This window comes from Echinops telfairi, unplaced genomic scaffold (genome assembly GCF_000313985.2).
Source record: "Echinops telfairi isolate 266 unplaced genomic scaffold, ASM31398v2 ScPeMD7_60;HRSCAF=208, whole genome shotgun sequence".
Classification (NCBI taxonomy): Eukaryota; Metazoa; Chordata; class Mammalia; order Afrosoricida; family Tenrecidae; genus Echinops; species Echinops telfairi.
Window position 1 is genome coordinate 35,480,442 of NW_022103958.1, and position 21,354 is coordinate 35,501,795.

Consider the following 21,354-nt stretch of genomic DNA (forward strand, 5'->3'; position numbering starts at 1 on the left):
ACATAGACCTATTTCCCCATCATCATATATAAATATATTTACATATGTACATGCCTATATTTAGATCTCTATAAATGTCCTTTGCCTCCTAGTTCTTTCCTCTATTTCCTTTTACTTTCCTCTTGTCCCTTCATTTGGGTTTCAGTAATTCCTCTCAGCTATATTGCCCTTGATGAAGCCCTACCAGACCTCCTACACCCTCCTTGCCATTGATTTTGGATCACTTGTTGTTCCCTTGTCCCTGGGGTTGTTAACTCCCACTTCCTTTCTCCTGCCTCCCCTTCTCCTATGTCCCCCCAGAACCATTGGTCCCATTGTTTTCTCCTCCAGAATTAATTTTTCAGAGGTATTTAATTTTTTTTTTTAGAAAACTATCTTATCACCTTCAAAGTATTCTCCATTACACTTAATACATTTGTGAAATCTGTGATTCCATTCTTGGAAACATTTTTCAAACTCATCTGTTTGGATGGCTTACAGCACTGCCCTCATTTTTTTCTTCACCTCTTCTACATCATCTCAAATTGCTGTCCTTTCATGCTCCTCTTCATTCATGGAAACAAAAAGAAGTTGCACAGAGCAAGGTCAGGTGAGTCAGGTGTGTGGGGCAAGAGAGGCATGCTGTTTTTTGGCAAAAAATGGCACACTAAGTTGGCTGTGTGAGCAGGTGCATTGTCGTGGTGGCAAAACAATCCCTGTCAGCCCTTTTTGTTACACACTGTTACTTGATCTTTTCGGAACCTCTCAATAGAAAGCTGGTTTAACAATCTGACCTGTTGGAATGAACTACGAGTTTACATTTTCGTTTGTTTGGGAAGTTGATGGACTTCCAGAACAAGGTTTGTCATCAATCAACATTTCACTTTTTTTTGAAACAAGAAAACCACTCATACACTTGGGTTTTTCCCATAGTGCTGTCCTTGTAAGCTTGTCTTCAACATCACAACAGTTTCTGCGGCATTTTTCCCTAGCAGGAAACAAAATTTCACAGTCGTAAGTTGTTCTCTTAATTCAGTCATCACCAAAAACAAGGTTCAAATGAAACTGCTTTTATGAAAAAATTCAGCGACCAGAGAGAACCTTCCAAGGAGATGCCACTGGGTGCAGAAACTCAGAAGGAGTTGCTTGATGCTCGCCTTGTGAGAAAAATTCAGACTACGAAAGCTCTGGTCCACCCACAGTACAGTTCTATTTTTTTTTGGGGGGGGGGGCGGTGCCCTCTCACATGTTCTTGCTTCTGGTTCTGCTGTGGCTCCTATAGCTGCCACCTGGATCTAGAAGGTTCACTGTGCAGAGATCTCAGTGGGGAGCATGCAAGCTATCTCTGGCTCTTGCTGGTAATGAGCTCCTCCCTCCTGCTTCTCATGGGGCTCATTTTATGCACGTTGGGATGGCACTCCAGGGAATCCTATTCACAATTACAAACAGGTGATTCTATTAGTATCTTCCACCACCTTCTTGACAGACCCATGAAGGGAAAGGTCCTTGAATTTGGTTAGAAGAGTCACATTAAATAATTCCCTGCTCTTGCATACTTAACCACTGCAAATGAGTAGATTTTGGGATTGTTTCTGATCTTTGATGAGCCCCGGTGGTGTAGTGGTTAAGTGTTGGGCTGCAATCCACTTGCTGGGCAGTTCAACCCAACAGCAGCTGGATGGGAGAAAAACTAGCATTTCTACTCCTGTGAACAGTGACAGTCTCATGAACCCACAGAGGGTTGCTATGAGTCAGCATTGACCCGATGGCAGTGAGCCGGGTTTTTTTGTCTGCTCTTTCAGTGGTCTGAACAATATTGTACTTAATATTATTATATAGCATTCTCATTCTTTGTGTCCATATACAAAAATATATATCGGAAAAATTCCTAGAAATGAAATTGTGGCTCAAATGATATATTTATACAATCTTAATTTTAAATCGTTATTGCTAAATTGCCTTCTAGAGGTATTGTGCTACTTTTGTCTACTAACAATAATGTTTGGGAGTACCTATTTCTCCATACCCTGAACAATATTGATTTAAAAAAAGGTATATCCTAAAGCTTTAGATTGCTTTTTTATCATTTTGAATTCAGTTGTTCATCTTTTGTTTAAATGTCAGACATTTAAAAAACGATTCAAAAAATCTTTTTATTATCAAATATAATATGAAAGTAGAAAGGTGCCCAAAACAAAGATGCTTTTTCATGAAGTGAATATCGGTGTCACCTCCAACTAGGTTAAGAAATAGAATGTTCCCAGTATCCTGGAAGCTGCTTATTTCCCCACCAAGTCCCTCCTTCAAAAAGAATCACTTCTGATAATCCCTTTCTTGCTTTTCTTTTGTAGTTTCATTTCTGAGCATGCATCCCTAATCAATATTGTGGTTTGCCTTTCTTGGATTTTTTGGATCCATTTGAATTTTCATATTAATTTTTGAATCAACGTACATACACTCTCTCCCACACATTTGAAACTTTGGATTGTATAGGATGTACAGATTAATATGGGAAGATTGGCTACAATTTTAAGTCTTTCAATCCATGAGCAAAGTATACCCCTCCACTTATTAAGTCTTTAAGATGGTTCCTATTTAATACTGCAGTGAATTTTGCATCTTTCATTAAAATTTTTATTTATGTACTTTGTATTTGTAATGGTTTATAAGAATGATGATCATAAAGTTTACTTTCTGTTTGTGGTTATATGTAGAAAAGCTATTTTTATGGCATGATGCTTTTTTCATATAACAAACTTACCAGAACTCATTTAGTAATAAAAAGTATTTACCTGTATTTCTACCTATATAATTATATTGGTACATAATGGCAATTAAATGTTTTTTTATTAATCCCTAATCATGTATTTTTTTTCTTGTTTCACTGTGCTATCTGGGACGGAATAAAATCTTGAGAATAGCAGGGATAATGGGTATCTTTTTTGCCTCCTTGATCACATAGAAAATCTTTCAACATTTTTCTCTCAAATATGGTATATGATGCTTGCTTGAAAAGAATACTTATTGTGCAATTGTTGAATGCATCATTCTAAACATGCTAAAAAATTTCAGTGCCATTGAGTTAATTTTGACTCATAGTGACCCTATTGGGCATGGTAAAACTGCCCCTGTGGATTTCTGAGATTGAACTTTTAATAGAAGTACACTATTGGACTCAAACTGCTGACTTTGTGGTTAGCAGCCTACCTCGCAACCAGAGCTCATCTAAACATGCCAATTAGATTAAATTTCCTGATTGTATTGCTTTTCCATATTTCCCCACCCCACTTATTTTATTCTTTACCAAGAGAGATATGTACAAATCTTAACTTTGTTTATTTTGCCTTATATTTCTGGCAAAATTATCTAAATATTTTGGGACTGTGTCATTAAGTTAAATTTAAAATTGCTGTATCTTACTAATGAATCAATTCTTTTATCTTTATTATTATCATCTTTATTTGTAGTATTACTCTTTGCTTTCCAGTCAATTTTGTCTAATACTATCAAGGCTACATACCAGCTCTCTTTGCAGTTAGTGTCTGCATGGCATAGTTTTATATCTTCTTTACTTTTAATTCTTATTCATTGTGGTGAAATATCTACAATACATTTGCCATATCATACTTTCATCTTTTTGTATGCCTATGTTTTAGAAGTAATTCTTCTAAAGTATTTGCATAAAACTAGTATGTTAAAAAATGGGGTCTCTGAATATCCTGTTTAAATCTGTACCACGTCTCCAACTCTGGGATGTTTATCTTCCCTCACTACTTTATTATTTTCTGTATCACTTGTCACCATCTAAAATACTATTCATATTACTTATTTTATTTATCATCTACCTCCCACATTAGAATGTAAGCTCAATGAAAACAGAAACCTTTACCTGTCTTACTCAATTACATATCTACCTCACTAATGTCAAGCCTTTTTCTCTACAATAACGAATCAATGAATTGTAAATTGTACTCCCTATTCTTTTTTGGGTGGGGGGAATTTCCAAAATGTTAGTGGATACATTTCTATAGAAATATAGTCTATTTAGCTGAGCATTTTCTAAATTTATAAGATCACAGACCCTTATTAAGGTATTGTTATTAACTGCTGTCAAATTGATTTCAATTCATGACTACCCTGAAAGTACAGAGTAGAACTGCTTCATAGGATTTTCAAGACTTGGGCCTACCAGACGGAGATTGCTAGGCTGGACTTTGAGGTACCTCTGATGGGTTTGAATCACCAACTACTTGGCTAGTAGTTAAGCACTTAACTGTTTGCCCAAACCAAGGACTGCTATGAAGGCACAACACTTGTTATGAGTAATGAGTAATCCATAATGAGTGCTCTGTAGAATTCACTTTGGAAAACACTGATTTCAAAGAATATCTATTAATGGAATATTCATGGCTGTTGGTGGGAAAATAGACTAGAGGACTATTTAGAGGGCTTGTTAGGGAGTCCACTAAATCAGGATTCAGCAATTTGTGACCAATGGGCCAAGTCTGGACTCCTATGCCCTTTACTACATAGTTTTCCCCCCACATCAATCACTTAACACTCTCTAATTCTAACTAATGACTTGTTCTTGTAAATAAAGTTTTATTAGAACACTCCCATATCTCTTCCTTATGTATCGTCTGTGACTGATTTTGCTCGGTGATGACCAACTTGACTAGTTGAATAAACACCATACAGCACTCCAAGATGAAATTATTTATATGGCCTTTTATAGAAAAAAAATGATTGATCTCTACTAATTGATAGAATTTTTTGAGAATTACTTTGGGACAACATGTTGCTAAATATTTTATATATCTCACTTCATTTAAATATTCTAAAAATCTTTTGAGGTAACTAATATGATTATTATTGTTATGGGTAAGAAAATTTATCTACCAAGAAATTAAATAATTGCTCATGGTTGTACATTGAATAAGTGTCAGAACCAGGATTTGAAGTGAAGTCATCCTACTTGTCTAATAATTTGTCTAATGTAAAAAAAGAAGTAGAAATTTTATATCAAATGATATATACATTTAAATGACTCTATTAGAAAGAGAATCATTTACTTTCACATACACCTGTCTTTATTGCTTGGATTTTTGAGTGTGAGTAATTTTAAAAATGACTTCCAGAAAGGTACTATTTACATTATCACCAGTGAATGAAAATACTCAATTCCTCATACTCATGAATATTAAATATTAACAATATTTTAAATATTTGCCAAATGTTAACTCGTATTGAAATATGTTTTGTATTACTTAGCATATTAAACTTGTTATACCGAATGTAATTTCAGTTTATTTGCTTATGCACTTTTCATTTGTAAATATTAGTCTTTTTAGCCTGTTTCCCATTTTTTCTTCCTTATTGATGTATTAGCGCTCTTAAGATTCCTTTTGTTGTATGATTGCATTTTTTTTCCCTCCCAGTTTGGTCTTTCAACTTAGTTAATGATCTTTATTTCCATACCAAATTTTTAAAGTAATCCATCATGTTAATATTTTGCTTGTTATTGTGTCATGTTTAGCTTCCCATTTGCTGTATTTTCCTATGTTTTTCTCTTTTTCTTTTAGCAATTCTCCCCCTTTCAACTTCTCTTACCAATTGAATGCTTACAAAATAGAAAGTGGCACATACATGCTACACTGGCAGGTTCAGACTGGTTGACTGCGTTCACTCATGTTGTTCTGGTCTGCATCCAGTTGATAATGCAGCTGTTATTTTTATAATCTTCTAAGTACTTATTTGTACAACAGGCAGTGTCAACTCATCTGAGTAACTTTGTGTTATTTGCCCGATACTTCAGATTATAGAGCTCCATTACTGACGTCATTATTTGTGGTTAAGAGGGAGTGGTAATGAGAGTGGTAACAAGACTTTCTTATAATCAGGATCCAAACTGGCCCTCTTGAGATGTCTTTAAATTTAACTTGATTTATCTGCCTAGAGCAATTACTGCCCAGGACAGCCCTGCCTCATTTGTTTTTATCAATCTACTTTAAAGAAGACAGCAGACTGATTTAAAAAGTACATTAGCTTTAAAATGATTATTTATCTACAGATTTGGTTAACTAATTGTTTTTTAAGTGTTTTGCAACTGTTACTCTATTTTGTGAGCAAGGAGATAAAACTTAGCCAGGATAGAAATGTTCTCTCGCTCCCTCTTTCTGGCATAATAAAGCACTAGAAATGTTGAGACCATTCTAATTATGATATGTATTTTATAATAGAATCAAATTGCCAGTTGCTGGAGATTTCAGATTGCACTTTATTGTCTTGTATATCCAGGGACTCTAGTTCATGTCATGTGTCCCATTGGCTTTCACACATGTCAGCTGAATTGCTATAGAATTGCTTGTATTTTTATCTCAAAAAGAAAAAAAAATCCTACAATAAGACTTGCTTTTTAAGTTAAATTCTAATACTTCTTTTCATTGACTACATAAGGATTCTAAAATCATTGGTAATCTTTCAGTAGGACAAAACATTTTATAGAGTAGAAAGTTTTTAGTTTCTCCACATAAATTTTGGTACATTTACTGATGTTTAACACAATTGCCCTTTAGCCCATCAGTTTTTGGATTTGAGTGTGCATATGAATTACCATGGGACTCTGGAAAAATATATTCCTGGACTATACTTTCAGATGTTGGGAATCAATAGGTCTGGATGTGGTCTAAGAATATATATTTTTATTTTAATAGACATCGCAGATGTTTTTGAGATAAGAAGTTGAGGATTGCATTTGGATAATCTTCCTCCACCTCCCATCCGTCTTGTATAAGACCTTCATGTCTGCATTTTGTTATATGCTTGAAATCAGATAGGCTCTAAGGACCAAAAAAGAAAAATAAGATGAAAAAATACAAAGCAGTAGATGTTATTTCTACGGATCTATTTTGCTTAGGAAAAAAGTGAGTGAAAAATTGCACAATACATTTCAGAATAATTTTTGACCTAATGCCAAATTTGTGTTACATGTTGGTCAAGTAGCCTTTCTGTTTCATATTTATGAGGTATATGAAAATTTTATATAGCTAAATAAAAATGCAAGAGGGGATTTAAATCACATGGTAATCCTAAGAGTAGCTTTTGGACCCTTGTCCATATTTTGGTCTTGGATCATAGTGATAAGATGCCTTTGTAAGTAGAAGACATGCTGTTTTCTAAATAATCTCATTCATTTTTTCATGCAGTTACTATTTTTATATTGACTCTCCTTATTCTCAGATATTTATTCTTAACATTTTTTTTTTTAGGAGAACAGTAAAGTTGAGTGCTTGGGAAAACATACAAAACTTCTACAATGTATCTCTGATTTAAAATTCAGTTCCACATATTGCTGACAGTGGTGAACCGATGGGCCTAGAAAATATAACATTTCTCCACTGTGACCCAGAAATTCCTTGATTCTGGCCATCTATGCTCTATTAAATTTGGCTCAGGGAATTAGTATAAGGGTATATACTCCCTATTGGATATGTATACAATCTTCAATTGTATTATATTTGAGTTGGTAGGGACTTTAAAGAAGGACTAGATACAGTATTTCCTGCCCAGTAATCTACATACATATGTGAGGCAGATTGTAGTAACCATCTGTGGGGCGGAGATAGAAGGCACATAAAGAGGTTTTGGGCCCCACATTGGATTCCATGCTGGGCTGCGAAGTCAAACTCACCAGCTACTCTTTGGGAGAAGGATGAGGCTGACTACTTACATACATACAGATTTAAAGTCTTGGAAACCCTAAGTGGCAGCTCCACTCCATCCTATAGGGTCACTGCACATCAGAATTGACTCCATGGCAGTGAAGGGTTTTTTTAAGGGTTGGGGGGTGGAGAGGTGGTGGTGGTGGTGGTGGTGCAGGGGGAGGATCCACTTAAGGAGATTCTGGTTTAGCAAGTCTAAAGTAGGACCCAGGAGTCCTGGTTTAGCAGGTCTAAGGTAGGAGCCAGCATCCTTGGTGATGCAGCGGTTACAAGTTGCACTGCTAAATACCTGCAACCTGCAGTTTGAAACCATCAGTTGCTCTTCCAGAGAAAGATGAGGCTTTCTACTTTTCTAAGAGTTACAAGCTTGGAAACCCACAAGGCAGTATCTACCCTGTCCTATAGGCTCGATATGCATTAGCATCACCCGACCCAGATATCTGCATCTGAGAGAATCTTTCAAGATCTGATTATATAGTCAACTAAATTTTGGTATAATTTTTAACTCAAATGTTGGAATTCTTTTCCATAACATTCTCGGCACAGTCATCCAGTAACAATTCTTTGACAAGCCCTGCAACAGATTTGTATTTTGTAAGACAACTTATTCCATTGCTTAAATTTTTTTTTTGTATTGGAGCTAAGATGCAACACCTTGTAGTTATTCTTTCTTTGGAAAGATGGAAGTGAAACTAACTTGCACAGAAGGTTGCAACTAAAGAAGCAAAGTTGCTTAATATTTTTCAAGCTAACTAAGAAGAGGTTATATCAAGCACACTGAAACTGATTAAAAAATAAATAAATAAAAGGGAAAAAAAACCCAATTGCGCTTTACACAATTGATGTGTGTATGGATTGCGATAACAGTTGTATGAGCCCCTAATAAAATGCTTAAAAACAAAACAAAACAAAAAAACACCAAGTTCAATGGATATCTTGAGGAAAACCACTTGTACAATTACTTGTGATGCAAGCTAACCTAACTGCTTTTCTCACAGAACACCATTTTTACCCAAAGAATGACTAACAGATAAATAATGGCTATTTAAACTTGAACACTTAGACATGTTTGCAAAAATGAACAAAGGGAGACTACCATTTCAAGAAATACAACTGTCACTGTAGAGAATAAAGCTCAAGCTTTTAAGAGAAAATTAGTAGTTTAGAAAATGTATCTATAATCATGAGCTTTATGGCTCTCAGTATTTTGATGATATTAACAAATGGAATTTCTAAGAATATTGTATAAAGAAACATGTCAATGTTTCAGAGATATGTATGACTCAATATTTTTCAAATTAAGCAATGTATATGATGTTACAAAATAATGCCTGTGTGAAAGACCCATAAGGAGCCCTGGTGGTACAGTGGTTAAATGCTTGGCTGATAGCCAAAGGGTTGGTGGTTTGAGCCCACCCACTGCTCTGTGGGAGAAAGAAGCAGTAGTCTGCTTCCATAAAAATTTACAGCCACGGAAACCCAAAGGGGCAGTCCTTCTCAGTCCGTCCTATAGAATTGTTATCAGTAAGAACTGGAATGAATTTCCCCCTAAAGATTCATTTTATGTAGATTTCAAAGCAATAACAAGCCATTCATTTAAATTCAAATTCATATTCCATATTTTATATTGTTAATTAATCTTTGAGAAAATATTGGTTATCAAATTTTGGTACTGGACTGGGTAGGGTTTTAAGTTATCTTCCTTGAGCCCTCAAAATTACTCTTACCACTGCCATTGGCTCAGGGTGACTCTTTGGAACAGAGTAGAACCGCCCCTTACAAGTTCTGAGACTACATCTTTAGACAATCTCATCTTTCTCCCAAGGAATGGCTGGTGAGTTCCAGCGGCATACCTTGTATGTTAGTAACCCAAAAAATGAACCCACGGTTCTACCAAGGCTCCTTCTCTCCTAATTCACTGTCATTGACTTCCAGCTCAGAGGAACCCTATAGGACTGAGTAGAACTGACCTTTTGCCACCAGGGTTTCTCTTGTTCTAAAGATTATAAATACCAATAAATGAACCTTAATTTTCTATTTATACTTATAATGTTTTTAACTATCAGCAATTACATTTTTAAATGCTATCTTAACTTGGTAGCAATACCTTTGAAAGTAAATTTCACATTTCATTATAATTAATTTGAATTATGCATAATTTAATAGAATTATTAAGGAGAAAAGGAAAAGCTCAGGATAGTGGAATTTAAGAAATATACCTTTAGCCTCATAAAGTTATAACCAGAAAAAGTGATAAAATATTAAAAATTTTGTTTTTCTTTGAAATAGATACAGCTTCAAGTGGAAAAGCAGTTTTAATATAAAATTACATCTCCAGAAAAAAACATTTCAGTTTACATACTGGATACTTTTAATGACTCTCTAATTTTTGTTCTTGATACATAAAAGACCAGGTGTGGATAGTTTTACAAAACTTAGTTGAGAAAATGCATGTTTGAAGGCAGTTGTTTCAACTCATTGACTCATTATAACTTTATTAAATCATTGAACCAAGAAATTTAAAAAGCTCTTTAATTCTTGACTTGAATTTTAGACATGTGATACTATAATTTAATGTAAAGGTAGACCATTTTTTGTTATAGGTGTTTTGGGAATCACTTCTGTACTTTAAAAAGCACTGTTAGGATTGGCAGGTCATCTAAGCCAGCTACCCATTTGATGCTTAAATCTTGCTAAAAGAAAAAGCAGTGTGATGGGGGTGGGGGGAATTATAAATGGGTATGACTCAAAGGCAGAGCTTTAAGTAGGATTAAAAAAAATAAGTTGAACGCTTTTAATGTCTCATTATGAGGGGAGGTGGCAGTGTTTTTATTTGCTGTTTACCTTTGATCCATTACTTATTTTTAGTAGAGTGGAACATGCTTTTGTGAAAATGTTTATGTTTTTTTCATTGATGTCAAGATACTTGTTTGAGTTTGCCCTGTAAATAATGGGTTTTTAAAATTAAAAATTAATATTTGACCTTTGCTGCTAGACAAGTAGAAAGTTATCTCAATTTGAGTGGATGTAACTTTGTTGTTTTGGGACATAGTAAGTATAAAAAAAAAATTCTAAGTAATGCCAACCGATCGGGCAAGAAAGTAAACCAAACCGATATCTTACTGTTCACTAGTAATGCTTTTGTTAAATTTGCCTCCTCTTTACGAAATGTCTATGTATGTGTTTCTGCTTCATTTTCTATACATAAATTGTTTCATATAAATACTATGTTTTTACCCAACAATATAGTTTGGGAAGCTTTTTATGTCGATAATATATATTTAATAATTATTTTATTTATTTATTTAGTTTTAATGAAACACACTTTTATTGATTGCCTGTTATGTGCCAAGCATGGTGTTGATTTTTTAAAAAATAAATTATTTTGTTGGGGGCTCTTACAGCTCTTCTAACCATCCATACATCAATTGTATCAAGCACATTTGTACATAGATTGCCATCGTCATTTCCAAAACACTTTCTTTCCACTTGTGGCCTTGGTATCATCACTTTTTTTTCCCTCTCACCCTTCATGAACCCTTGATAAATTATAAATTCTTTTCATATCTTACACCGTCATCTGTCTTCTTTCACCCACGTTTCTGTTGTTTGTCCCCATGGGGTGGGGGTTACTTCACACACAATTTCTGTTATTCTTCCCCCTTGGGGAGGTTATAGTTCAATCATTATGGTCAGTTCCCCCTTCCTCCCCCTTACCCCCCAACTTTCCCCTTACCCTCGTGGTATTGTATGTACTTTCATTACTGTTCCTGAGGGATTTATCTGTCCTGGATTCTGTGTGTCGAGAGCTCTTATTGATAAGAGCGCTTATCTGTCCCAGTGTACATGCTCTAGTGTAGCTGGATTTGTGAGGTAGAACTGGGATCATGATAGTGTGTGTGTGTGTGTGTGTGTGTGTGTGTGTGTGTGTGTAGCATTATAAACTAGAGGAATGTTGTAGGCTTTGTTGGTGCTATACTGCACCCTTGCTGACTTGTTCCTTTACATAATTACTTTTAATGATCACAAGCTTTGTTATATGTATTGTTAATATATAATGTAAGATATATGTTATATATATGTTATGTTGTATAATAACTTACTTATCTAGAATGTAGGTTATTTCTAACGCTTGGTATTATAAAGATGCTGTATGAGCATTTTTGTGCATATTTAAAAAAATTTTTTATGACTAACTCCTTAGGGTGATTCTTGGAAGCAGCAGTGTAAACACAAGAATGTGGACATTAAGAATTTTAATATATACTGTCAAATTGGTATTCAGAAATAGGTATCCAATTTGTAATCTCACCCACTCAATTTGTAATTACATGAAAGTATTTGCTTCTGTATATGATCACCAAGTTTTTGTCCATCTTATAAAATATTTTGCTAATTTATAGATGAAAGGATGTTGTTTTTGCTTATATATCTTTGACTATCAGTGAGATTATATGTATTTTTATGCTAATTTGAGTGACTTCTTATGAATTTATATTTCTTCATATGTAAATTTTGTCCCTATTTACTTTGTCCATTTTTTGTATTGAGATATTTGTGCCAATTAGCTCTTGGTTGAAATGAATTTAGGATATGTAAAAGATCTGGTGACCAAATACTATAATATAGTGCATGCCATTTCCGTAATCAGATGTAATAGTCTGTGGACTCAGCTCCACCTCACCCCCATTGAGTCAATTCTGACTCACATCAGCCCCACAGGACAGAGTAAAACTCCCCTGTGGGTCTCCAAAACTGGAAATTTCTATGGGAATAGGAAACCTCATCTCAGTCCTGTGGAGTGACTGGTGGGTTAGAACTGCTGGCTTTATGGTTAGTAGCCTAATGCACAACCTAGTGTGCCAACAGGCTGTAGACGAGGTTGGATTATTGATTATTTGGTATCTTTGAGGGGAAAGGACACCCTTATTTATTTTTGTGTTCTTACTTTCTAATGCAGTTTCTAACCTGTAGTCACTATTTGAAGAACAAATGAATGAGCCTAAGGGCAGGAGGCAATCTGTGGGTGTTCTATGGACTAAGCACATTGTTATTTTCTGGAACATTGTGACTTACTGTGGTTTATTCCTTCTTCCTCCCCTAGCTCTGTGCCCAGTTCACCTCTAGGTTCGGAAATGTCTTCCCCAACCTAAACTTTTCTAGTTCTTTTAAAGAAGTAGTTTATTTCAAGTTGTATGTCTATTACTTCTTAACTCTTTATCAATTAAAAATGTGTTTGTTCCTAAATATTCTGCATGAGAAATCATGTATCCACTTTTTCCTCTCTCTTGACATAATAAGCTCTGTGACCTTAGGGACTTGTTTAATCATTTCTCCAAAGTAGACCAGTGGTTTTAATCAGTTGATAATGAGATTCAGAGTTGCTTTTGACTGACTGCATTTATAAGGCAAATAGCATTTATTGCATTTGTATTGGTACTTATTAAAATATTTTTTTGTCCTGAATGTCAGAAACCTTAACCCAATTAAGAGTTAGGTATCCTAATTCCTAAAGAGTCCAGTGATTGGGGAAAAATAAATATGTGTAAACCACAATATTTTCTGAATATATTTTCCTATCCCCCACATTATTTAAGTGCAAATGAAGGAATTAGATGTCATGTGATCATATACTTCTAATTTCAGTCTTTAGTAGATTAGATGCCAGAACAAATAAATGCAATTTCTAAAAATGGATAAGTACTTCAACATCCTGTTGGATGCTTTAGATTTTAGGCCTTTGGATAGACAGCTATTTGCTGTAGATATATTCTGTCGGGAAACTTGTTCGTAAGTTCAAAAGAATGTATGCTTTATAACTCAGGGGAGGAATGGATGTGATAATAGCTTATATCAGAATCCGTATTCTTTCTTTGATACTACCCATATCAGGGTTATGTGGGTAAAAGGGGTTAAATTGCTCTCCTGAATTCCACGTCAGAGAGCCATGAGAAAGAAAAGGGTATGATAATAAAACTTAGTGATGGAGCTGCCTTCCTCTGTCCTATCTGTTTAACTCTCTTCGGGAAGTTGGCTTTACGGACTTGATAAGAAGATGCGAATGTTAATTGATAGGGAGTCGATTACAAATCATGGCAATCCTGTGTGTGCAGAGCTGAGCTGCTCTATAAGGCATTGAAGGCTATGACCTTTGCAAAGCGACCTAATCTTTTATGGTCATTTGATACTACAACCATGAAATGGGGAGTAGGGGTTCTTAGAATCAATGTGGACCAAGATTCATGTGTTTTTCCAAAATGAATTTATTTAAATTTAAATTTTGTTAGCTCTAACTAATCTTGATGTGTACCGCTATATTTAAAGATGCATATGGAATCTAAATAATTCCTAAAGCCTAGGAAAGATTCTCATCTCATCAAGAATTAAGGGTTCAAGCTTCATTATTTTCATTTGAACACTACACATAGCCATCTTACCATTTTGGAAAGAGTAAAACCTCGGCAACAAACTGTCTTTGTTTCCACAGAACAAAAAAATATGCTGTATTTACACCAAACAATAAAAATAAACTACCTTCTAACACATGGGGATTCTGAAGAAAGAAAGCCATAGAGATTTAGGGGCATAAAGTAGCTCATTGTTCTAGGTAAAAACTTTATAAGGCTAGCTCTGTGCTTCAGTTGCATCTGTTACCTCTTCAGCCAAATCTGACATGTGTGTTAGCAAAAGAATTTTGGGTTGAATTTTGGCTTATGTAGACTGCACTGTACATAACAGTTTCTAAATGGGTTGCACACCTTAAGTGAAACATAAATGTCATCCTTTCTTATTTGTTCATTCTTACTTACAAGGCATTCTAGTTGAATATACTGAAGGTATTCTCTGTGAAGTTAATTTATTTTAGTTTGCAGACATAAATTGAACATCTTTAATGTACTGTATAAACCTTTGTTTGTTTTTAAATTTCTGTCTTTGTTTTTACTTATTCAAACTTTTAAACACCAACTTTGTTACTGACTTTTTAAAAGTCATAATGCACGGTGATGCCCACTTGTAATTATTTCTTTTGGCATTATCATCTTGGAAAAAAATTAGATGGCCCCTCCCCCAAAATTAGATGGACCCTACTACTTGAGTTGAAAATAATATAATTTGTAGCCAGTACATACTTCTTTAATAAAACATACACATTTAATTTATTTATACTTTGTATTTTGTCTTCTGTCTAAATTTCAGGTCATTTTCATGAATTCAAAGGCAATTTACCAGTGATTTCTGGGTGCTGGGGCTGAATTTTTGTGCATATTTGTAAGTATTGGTTTATTACTACTTTCCTCATTTAGTAATAAAAAAAGCAATTTATAAACAAGTTCTTAATACCTTTTGTGTCTGAATAATAATTAGTTCTTTTTTGGGAGGTAAATGCTTATTTACTTAAACTGTTGGTAGTATTTCAGAAGGGAAAATAAATGTAACGTCTTTGCACTTTCAAGAAGATTTCTGTTTTCTGGGGAGGAGGGTAGACTGAATATCAGCTGATGACAACAACCTCCGTTTGTTGTGTTTTCCAGTGAGTAAAACAGAGCACATTACAGCTCACCAAACGCATAAAGAATGTTGTTTCTACTCTGGGATGGGCTACCTCGTAGAAATTGGTGGCCTTAAAGGTTCTGGTCAATATGCACATGAGTACTTTGCTCTAAGTTTGTAAAGTCTTCTGGTTGATTGTGTGAAGTTGAAAAGTGTTCTACTTGTGTGCTCCGAGAAAACCAGTGAGGTGACAGAGAGTTCAGAGAACGGTTAGTATATACACAAACTACGTCCTAAGCAACCAAAGACTCATTTGATGAATGCACACTTTATGAAAAATGGTGCAATTCCCGCCTTCTCCCCCACCCCAAGCACTATTATATTTATAAATATCATTTTGGAGAACAGAGGAACTTTCACTTAGGGAAGAAGGAAATTTCAAGGACAAAAGACCCAACAACAAATGATGAACTTTAAAGTTACGAAAGTACTTGAAATTAATTGACATACGTTTATTAATATATAAGTAGTTTAGAGAATGTGGCAGATATTAAACGAAATATCTCTCTGTAGAAGGTCGTATTTAGGTAACAAGGTCAAATGTATATATTTTCCAGAATGTTTTTGTAACCATTAGCATCAAAGGGGTTCCTGCTTTAATAACGGCAACCACATTGTCTTCTACTATAAAGGACCTGCAGTGAATTTGCTTCTAGGAAAGTTTTTGGAAAAAACAGTGCCATTGGAGTTTAAGTGATTCATTATTTCAGCACATGAATACTTTTCTCTAAGACCACTGGAAATTTCTTTAAACCAGCTTTCCCTTTCTTGGAGTATTAGCATTGATTGGGTCAGACGTTTTGAACAAATTGAAAAAGAAGATATATACTTAAAATAGTTTGATATATTTTATGCATTTGAGTGCTTTAAAGATGAATTAAAGTGTTATTATCATAATATTATATAGATTTATATTTTGTTATTTGAATATTTAATTTTTATATGAAGTACAAAAGTATAAGATGTGTGGTTCATTTTGAATCAATATGAGCTTTAAGTTTATGCAGGGTGGCATGATGATGGTTAGGAGAGAAAGAGAATGGAGAAATAAATGTATAGTATCTTTGAAGGGCTTTTTATGAAAACTAATGAGTTTATTTTATTAGAAACCTGAGCGAAAGGAAGTACTTTTGTCATACTCTTATCAACATATCTTACACATTCCAATATATCTATTCACATTTTTAGCTATCTAAAACTTATCTTAGTTGTTATATTCTTTCTTTCACCCACTTTCTCTCTTCTTTTATATCAATTATTCCCTTTATTTTTAGTTTTGTTAAACAAAAAAAAATAAAATAGGAGAGATGATCTTTATTAAATTATAATGTACATTTTTTTTTGTCACCAAAAGCTATGTTGACATCTTTCCATGCACCAAGACACACATAGGCCAGTTTTGAATGGCTGTGATCCTATTAGCTGAGAGTCTTCTTAGTACCTACCAAAGGAAGAAGCTAAAAAATTAGAAAGAAGGCATAGTTTTCATATGGTTATTTCTAGAATTTAACTTTGAAAAGCAAAAAACAAACAAAATTTCTGCTCAGATTGTCTTTTAGGCAGTAGCTATACCAGTCTGATCATAAATACCCAAAACAATGATTTCTCAGCCCTGACGAGCCAGAGATGCCCTTTGCTACTCTTTTTGTCAGTGATCTCACACTTTATTATCTCCTGATTGTGAAACCTTCTTAGTAAAGAAATGTAGCGGATACAATTACTAAGTTAAGTCAGATGAAATTAGTGTGGCATCTCGAATGCTTGAGTTCCTGGTTCTTTCAATTATTGTAAAAACGGTTTACCCCTTACATGGAATGATGGAGCAGTTCAAGTAGAAATATTTATCAAGCTTGGTTGAAGAATAAGAAAATGGGATCGGTGACAACAGCTTCTTTTAGGAACCTTAATTTCCATGTCCTGAAGTTGCTTATTTGCTACATGATCTAAGGCAGAAAGTTATACCTCATGGCCATGGGAACATTTCTCAGTAAGGTGTGCAGGTCTGTGAGATAAGAAAGGTGGGATATTGTTTTGCACATCCATAATGAATAGGCCACCGCACAGGTGTGTGAGATTGGAATCTTACCTACTCACATCCACAACCTAGGTCAGAAGAGGAAAATGCCCTGAGGGAAATGGTTATTATTTCAGTAGCTGCATCTTTTTGGTTTCTTTCTTTCTTGCCTCTTAAAAAAAAAAAGATTGTGGTTTGCATGTTAATAACCCATATTTTATTTTTTAACTTTAATTAAAAATAATTATATAATTCTGACCTTTCAGTTTCACTGATAATCTACAATTGTTTAAAAATGAAACAAACAAGCAAGCAAACCAACCAACCAACCAACCTATAGTTCATTAGATAACTTGCCTTTTAAGACTACTGAAGCCTTTTCAGTAATTTGATAACTAATCCCTTTTATAAAATCTATCTTTGTCCATGGTCTCTAATTGCAACCTCCCCCTCCACCCCCCGCCTGAAGTGTCTGCCAAATATTTTATTGTCTGGTACAAAAAGTGATTATTGCTTTTTCCAGACTTGAGGCATAATATCTTAAGTCAGTATAACATTTACGTTCGCAGATATTAAACTGATTGAATTTGATAAAAGAAGAGAAATAAACAAATAATGAGGAATGTGGTCATTACTCTCATTTTCGCAGAGCAGCAGTGTGCAAACCTTGGGACTCATGGTGTGCGTTCAACGCTCTTCCCATTACACGAGACGACCAGCTCCGAGGGAGTTTTAGCCTCTGTCTGGTGTCGTTTTTATCACAACCTCAGTCTTCACTTGGTTTCTGTGCAGATATTTTCTCAATGCTGAGAGGACTCAGTTAGGGAGCAGGATACAGAGAGCTGCTGCCACTTCATTTCCTAATGTTCCAGGATTGTTATGCTACTCCCTGACATTTTCCTACCACCTTATTCCAAAACTGCCACATGTCGTACTTCAGCTGAGATTTTTCGAATTGCATAGATTTTTTAGGAAAAGAACAAAACAAAGCAAAACAAAAATGGTTGCAACAGGACAGCAGGAGCGAATGGCTACAAATTCCAGCCAGATTCACAAGAAATGAAAGCAGAGAATATCCGAAAGCTGTTTACTTGCATTTCATTGACTACGCAAAGGCATCCGACTGTGTGGATCATAACAAATTATGGGGAACATTGTGAAGAATGGGCATTCCAGAACATTTAATCGTGCTCATGTGGAACCTGTACATAGGCTTAGAGGCAGTCATTTGAACAGAACAAGGGATACTTAAAAGGGATATGCCAGGGGTATATGTTTTCACTGTACTTACTTAGTGTGTAGACTGAGCAAATAATCCGAAAAACTGAACTATGTAGAAGAACGTGGCATCAGGATTAGAGGATCATTAACAACCAGTGACAGGCAGATGACTTAACCTTGCTTGTTGAAAGAGAAGAGGTTTTGAAGTATTTTCTGATGCAGATCAAAGACTACAGTGTTCAGTATGGATTGTGCCTTAACATAAAGGAAACAAAAATGATCACAACTGGATCAATAAGCATAATCATGATAAACAGGCAATCTTGAAGTTGTCAGGATTTCATTTTATTTGGAATCGCAGTCAGTGCCGATGGAAGGAGCAGTCAGGAAGTTAAATGCCGTATTGCACTGGGCAAATTTGCTGCTTAAGACTTCTTTAAAGTGTTGTGAAGCAAAGATGCTGTCTTTAGGACTAAGTTGTTGTTTCATATGTAAATGTAAACTAGACAATGAATCAGGAAAGTTGAAGGATAACTGATTATTGTACAGGCGAATATTATTGAATGTTCTATGGACTTCCAGAACAACAAACAAGCCTGTCTTTGAAGAAGGACAACCAAAATGCTCTTAGAAGTGAAGGTGTTGTCTCATGTGCTTTGGACATGTGATCGGGAGGGACCAGGGACCAGTGTCTGCAAAAAGACATCATGCTTTGTAAAGGAGAGGGTCAGTGACACAGAGGAAGACCCTCCACGAGACAGATCCATACAGTGGCTGCCACGATGGGCTCGAGCATAACAATTGTGAGATGGGGCCGGACTGTGCAGTATTTCTTCCTGCTGTCCAAGGGCTGCTGTGAGTTGCAACTAATAAAAATATCAAGAAGCAAGCTAAAAACACCACACATTTATCTTACTGTGGTGTGTTAAGATGGAAAGAAGTCTGTTTCAAACTGAGCACAGCCTAGACCAAAGCTAGTTGGTAACATCTGTGATTTTAGAGACAAGTAGTTCTAAGTGCATTATCTTTAAAAAATATTATTCCAGGCTAATCTTGACAAAGTGCAGGTAAATAAAGAAGATGAGCTGTGAAAATCCACAAATAGGGCTTGAATGCCATTTTCCATGACAACGGGAGCTGCCCCAAGAAAGCATTAATACTGGGAATGTAAGGAATTTAGAATTGTGCCTTCTCAGTTTTACAGTTGTGTGCTCATGTTAATTAGAGATATACTGACATTTGAAGTATCTACATTAATACACATAGCTACTATACATTTGTGAACTGTGGCCAGAAATCTACTTTAACTGAAAGCAGTTTGCTAATCTGAATGTGTGTATCCATTACATTTTAAGCTTTTACTTTTTATATACAAGTGCCCTTAGATACTTGTTCTTTCTGTTCTTTGCACTTTCTGTTTCTAATTTATACCTAAAAAGACAGCATGGCCTATTTTAATTTCGTAACACTGTTTTGGAGCAATATTGATGGAATTTTGAAGAAAAAATAATGTTTTTAGTAGTGTCTTTTATTTACATAGCTTTGAATATCTTTTTCCTCCCTGCATTTCTAAATTGTTGGTTTTTCTTTCAAACCTTTAAAATGGTCTTCCATGGAAATAAGATAGGATTTAGGTTTATGGAATTTGCTTCACTAGCTATATTTAAGGATGAAAAAGCTATTCACCATGCCCATTCTATGGTTTAACGAGCAAAGCCCAATATGAGGTAGGTTGGTGGGATGAACAGTGAAGAATAAATATTTCTGGATTTTCCAGCATAGTTGAGTTTTATCCTGTCTCATTGTTAAACCATACATCTTAATTGATGGTTAAATATTTGTTTGCAATGGCTTTAATGCCTTCTTGAAGTCATCCTTAGGCTTAGGATTTTTTTTCCCCGTGTGTCTTACATGTAGAGTTTATTTATTTATTTTTTTGCAATCATATATTTCTTGAGCATATGCCTGTCAGGTTTTTAAACTTAATTGTTTCATACTTGTTGTTTAATGAGACTCCCACACTTACTTTTTGGACCTGCCCCTGAATATTACACAAGACCAGTTGGAAAGAAGTCTCCTTCTTGTGGCACTAGAACAAACTGCCACACAAAGTTTGTAATACTCTGGCCCCATTTCATTAAAGCATTTACTGGCACCATTAAACGACGGAGACCTGGGACCATTAAAACTTACTCAGTGCTACTATTATTATGATGGACTTTTTTACTCTTTATTACTTTTTTCACTGTACCCAGCTCCTCTGTTCTTTATTCTTTCATGTTGCCTACTACATATTGTGCCATCACAGCACATTCGGTAATTTCAAGTTAATTGCTCAATTATCAGTGATAGTCATGAAGTACTTGAAACACGCACAGTGGAAGAATTTAAAAATTTCAAAATAAGTTGGTGTGTCATAATCTCAAGTATGAAGCATGCCAATATCTGCAGGCATAAAAATACACAGCCTGAGCTCGGCATTTCAGGGAAGGCAAAAACCTACTCTTAAAATCAGGGCTTTTGTCTGGTATTGAAGTGTTTCATCTTCACTAATTTCAAACAACATATCTAAATTTGATCTTGGTTTACTTTCAACTCTAAAAATTTTGCCATGGCTTGTAAAGGAAAAGGGAAATAAAGCTATATTGATTCTGTTTGAGTGTTATACCGGAACCTCACAATCACAATATTCATTGTGGAATGGAATTTCATGTGAGGTGAATCTGTGTTGGATGCCAATCAAGGAAAGTGACTTACTAACACAGCAGAATGACTTTCTAAAATACGTTTATTTAAGCAGAATAGTGTTATACTGTACTGAAGTAAAAGAACAAAAACAACATACTACCACCCCAAATCATGAGAGCA

General features: G+C 35.0%; 1 protein-coding gene across 3 annotated transcripts in view; it reads left to right on the plus strand.

Annotated features, from left to right (window-relative positions):
- SOX6 (SRY-box transcription factor 6) overlaps nt 1–21,354 on the plus strand; it is a 655,298-nt gene that overhangs the window by 102,447 nt on the left and 531,497 nt on the right. For 2 of the 3 annotated variants that reach the window (XM_045290981.1, XM_045290982.1), the window contains exon 1: nt 14,904–14,969. The exons of the other annotated variant lie outside the window; for it this stretch is intronic. The gene's annotated coding sequence lies outside the window, so the exon portion shown is untranslated. Of the gene's footprint in view, nt 1–14,903; nt 14,970–21,354 lie in introns of those variants that run through there. 3 annotated transcript variants of the gene reach the window in all.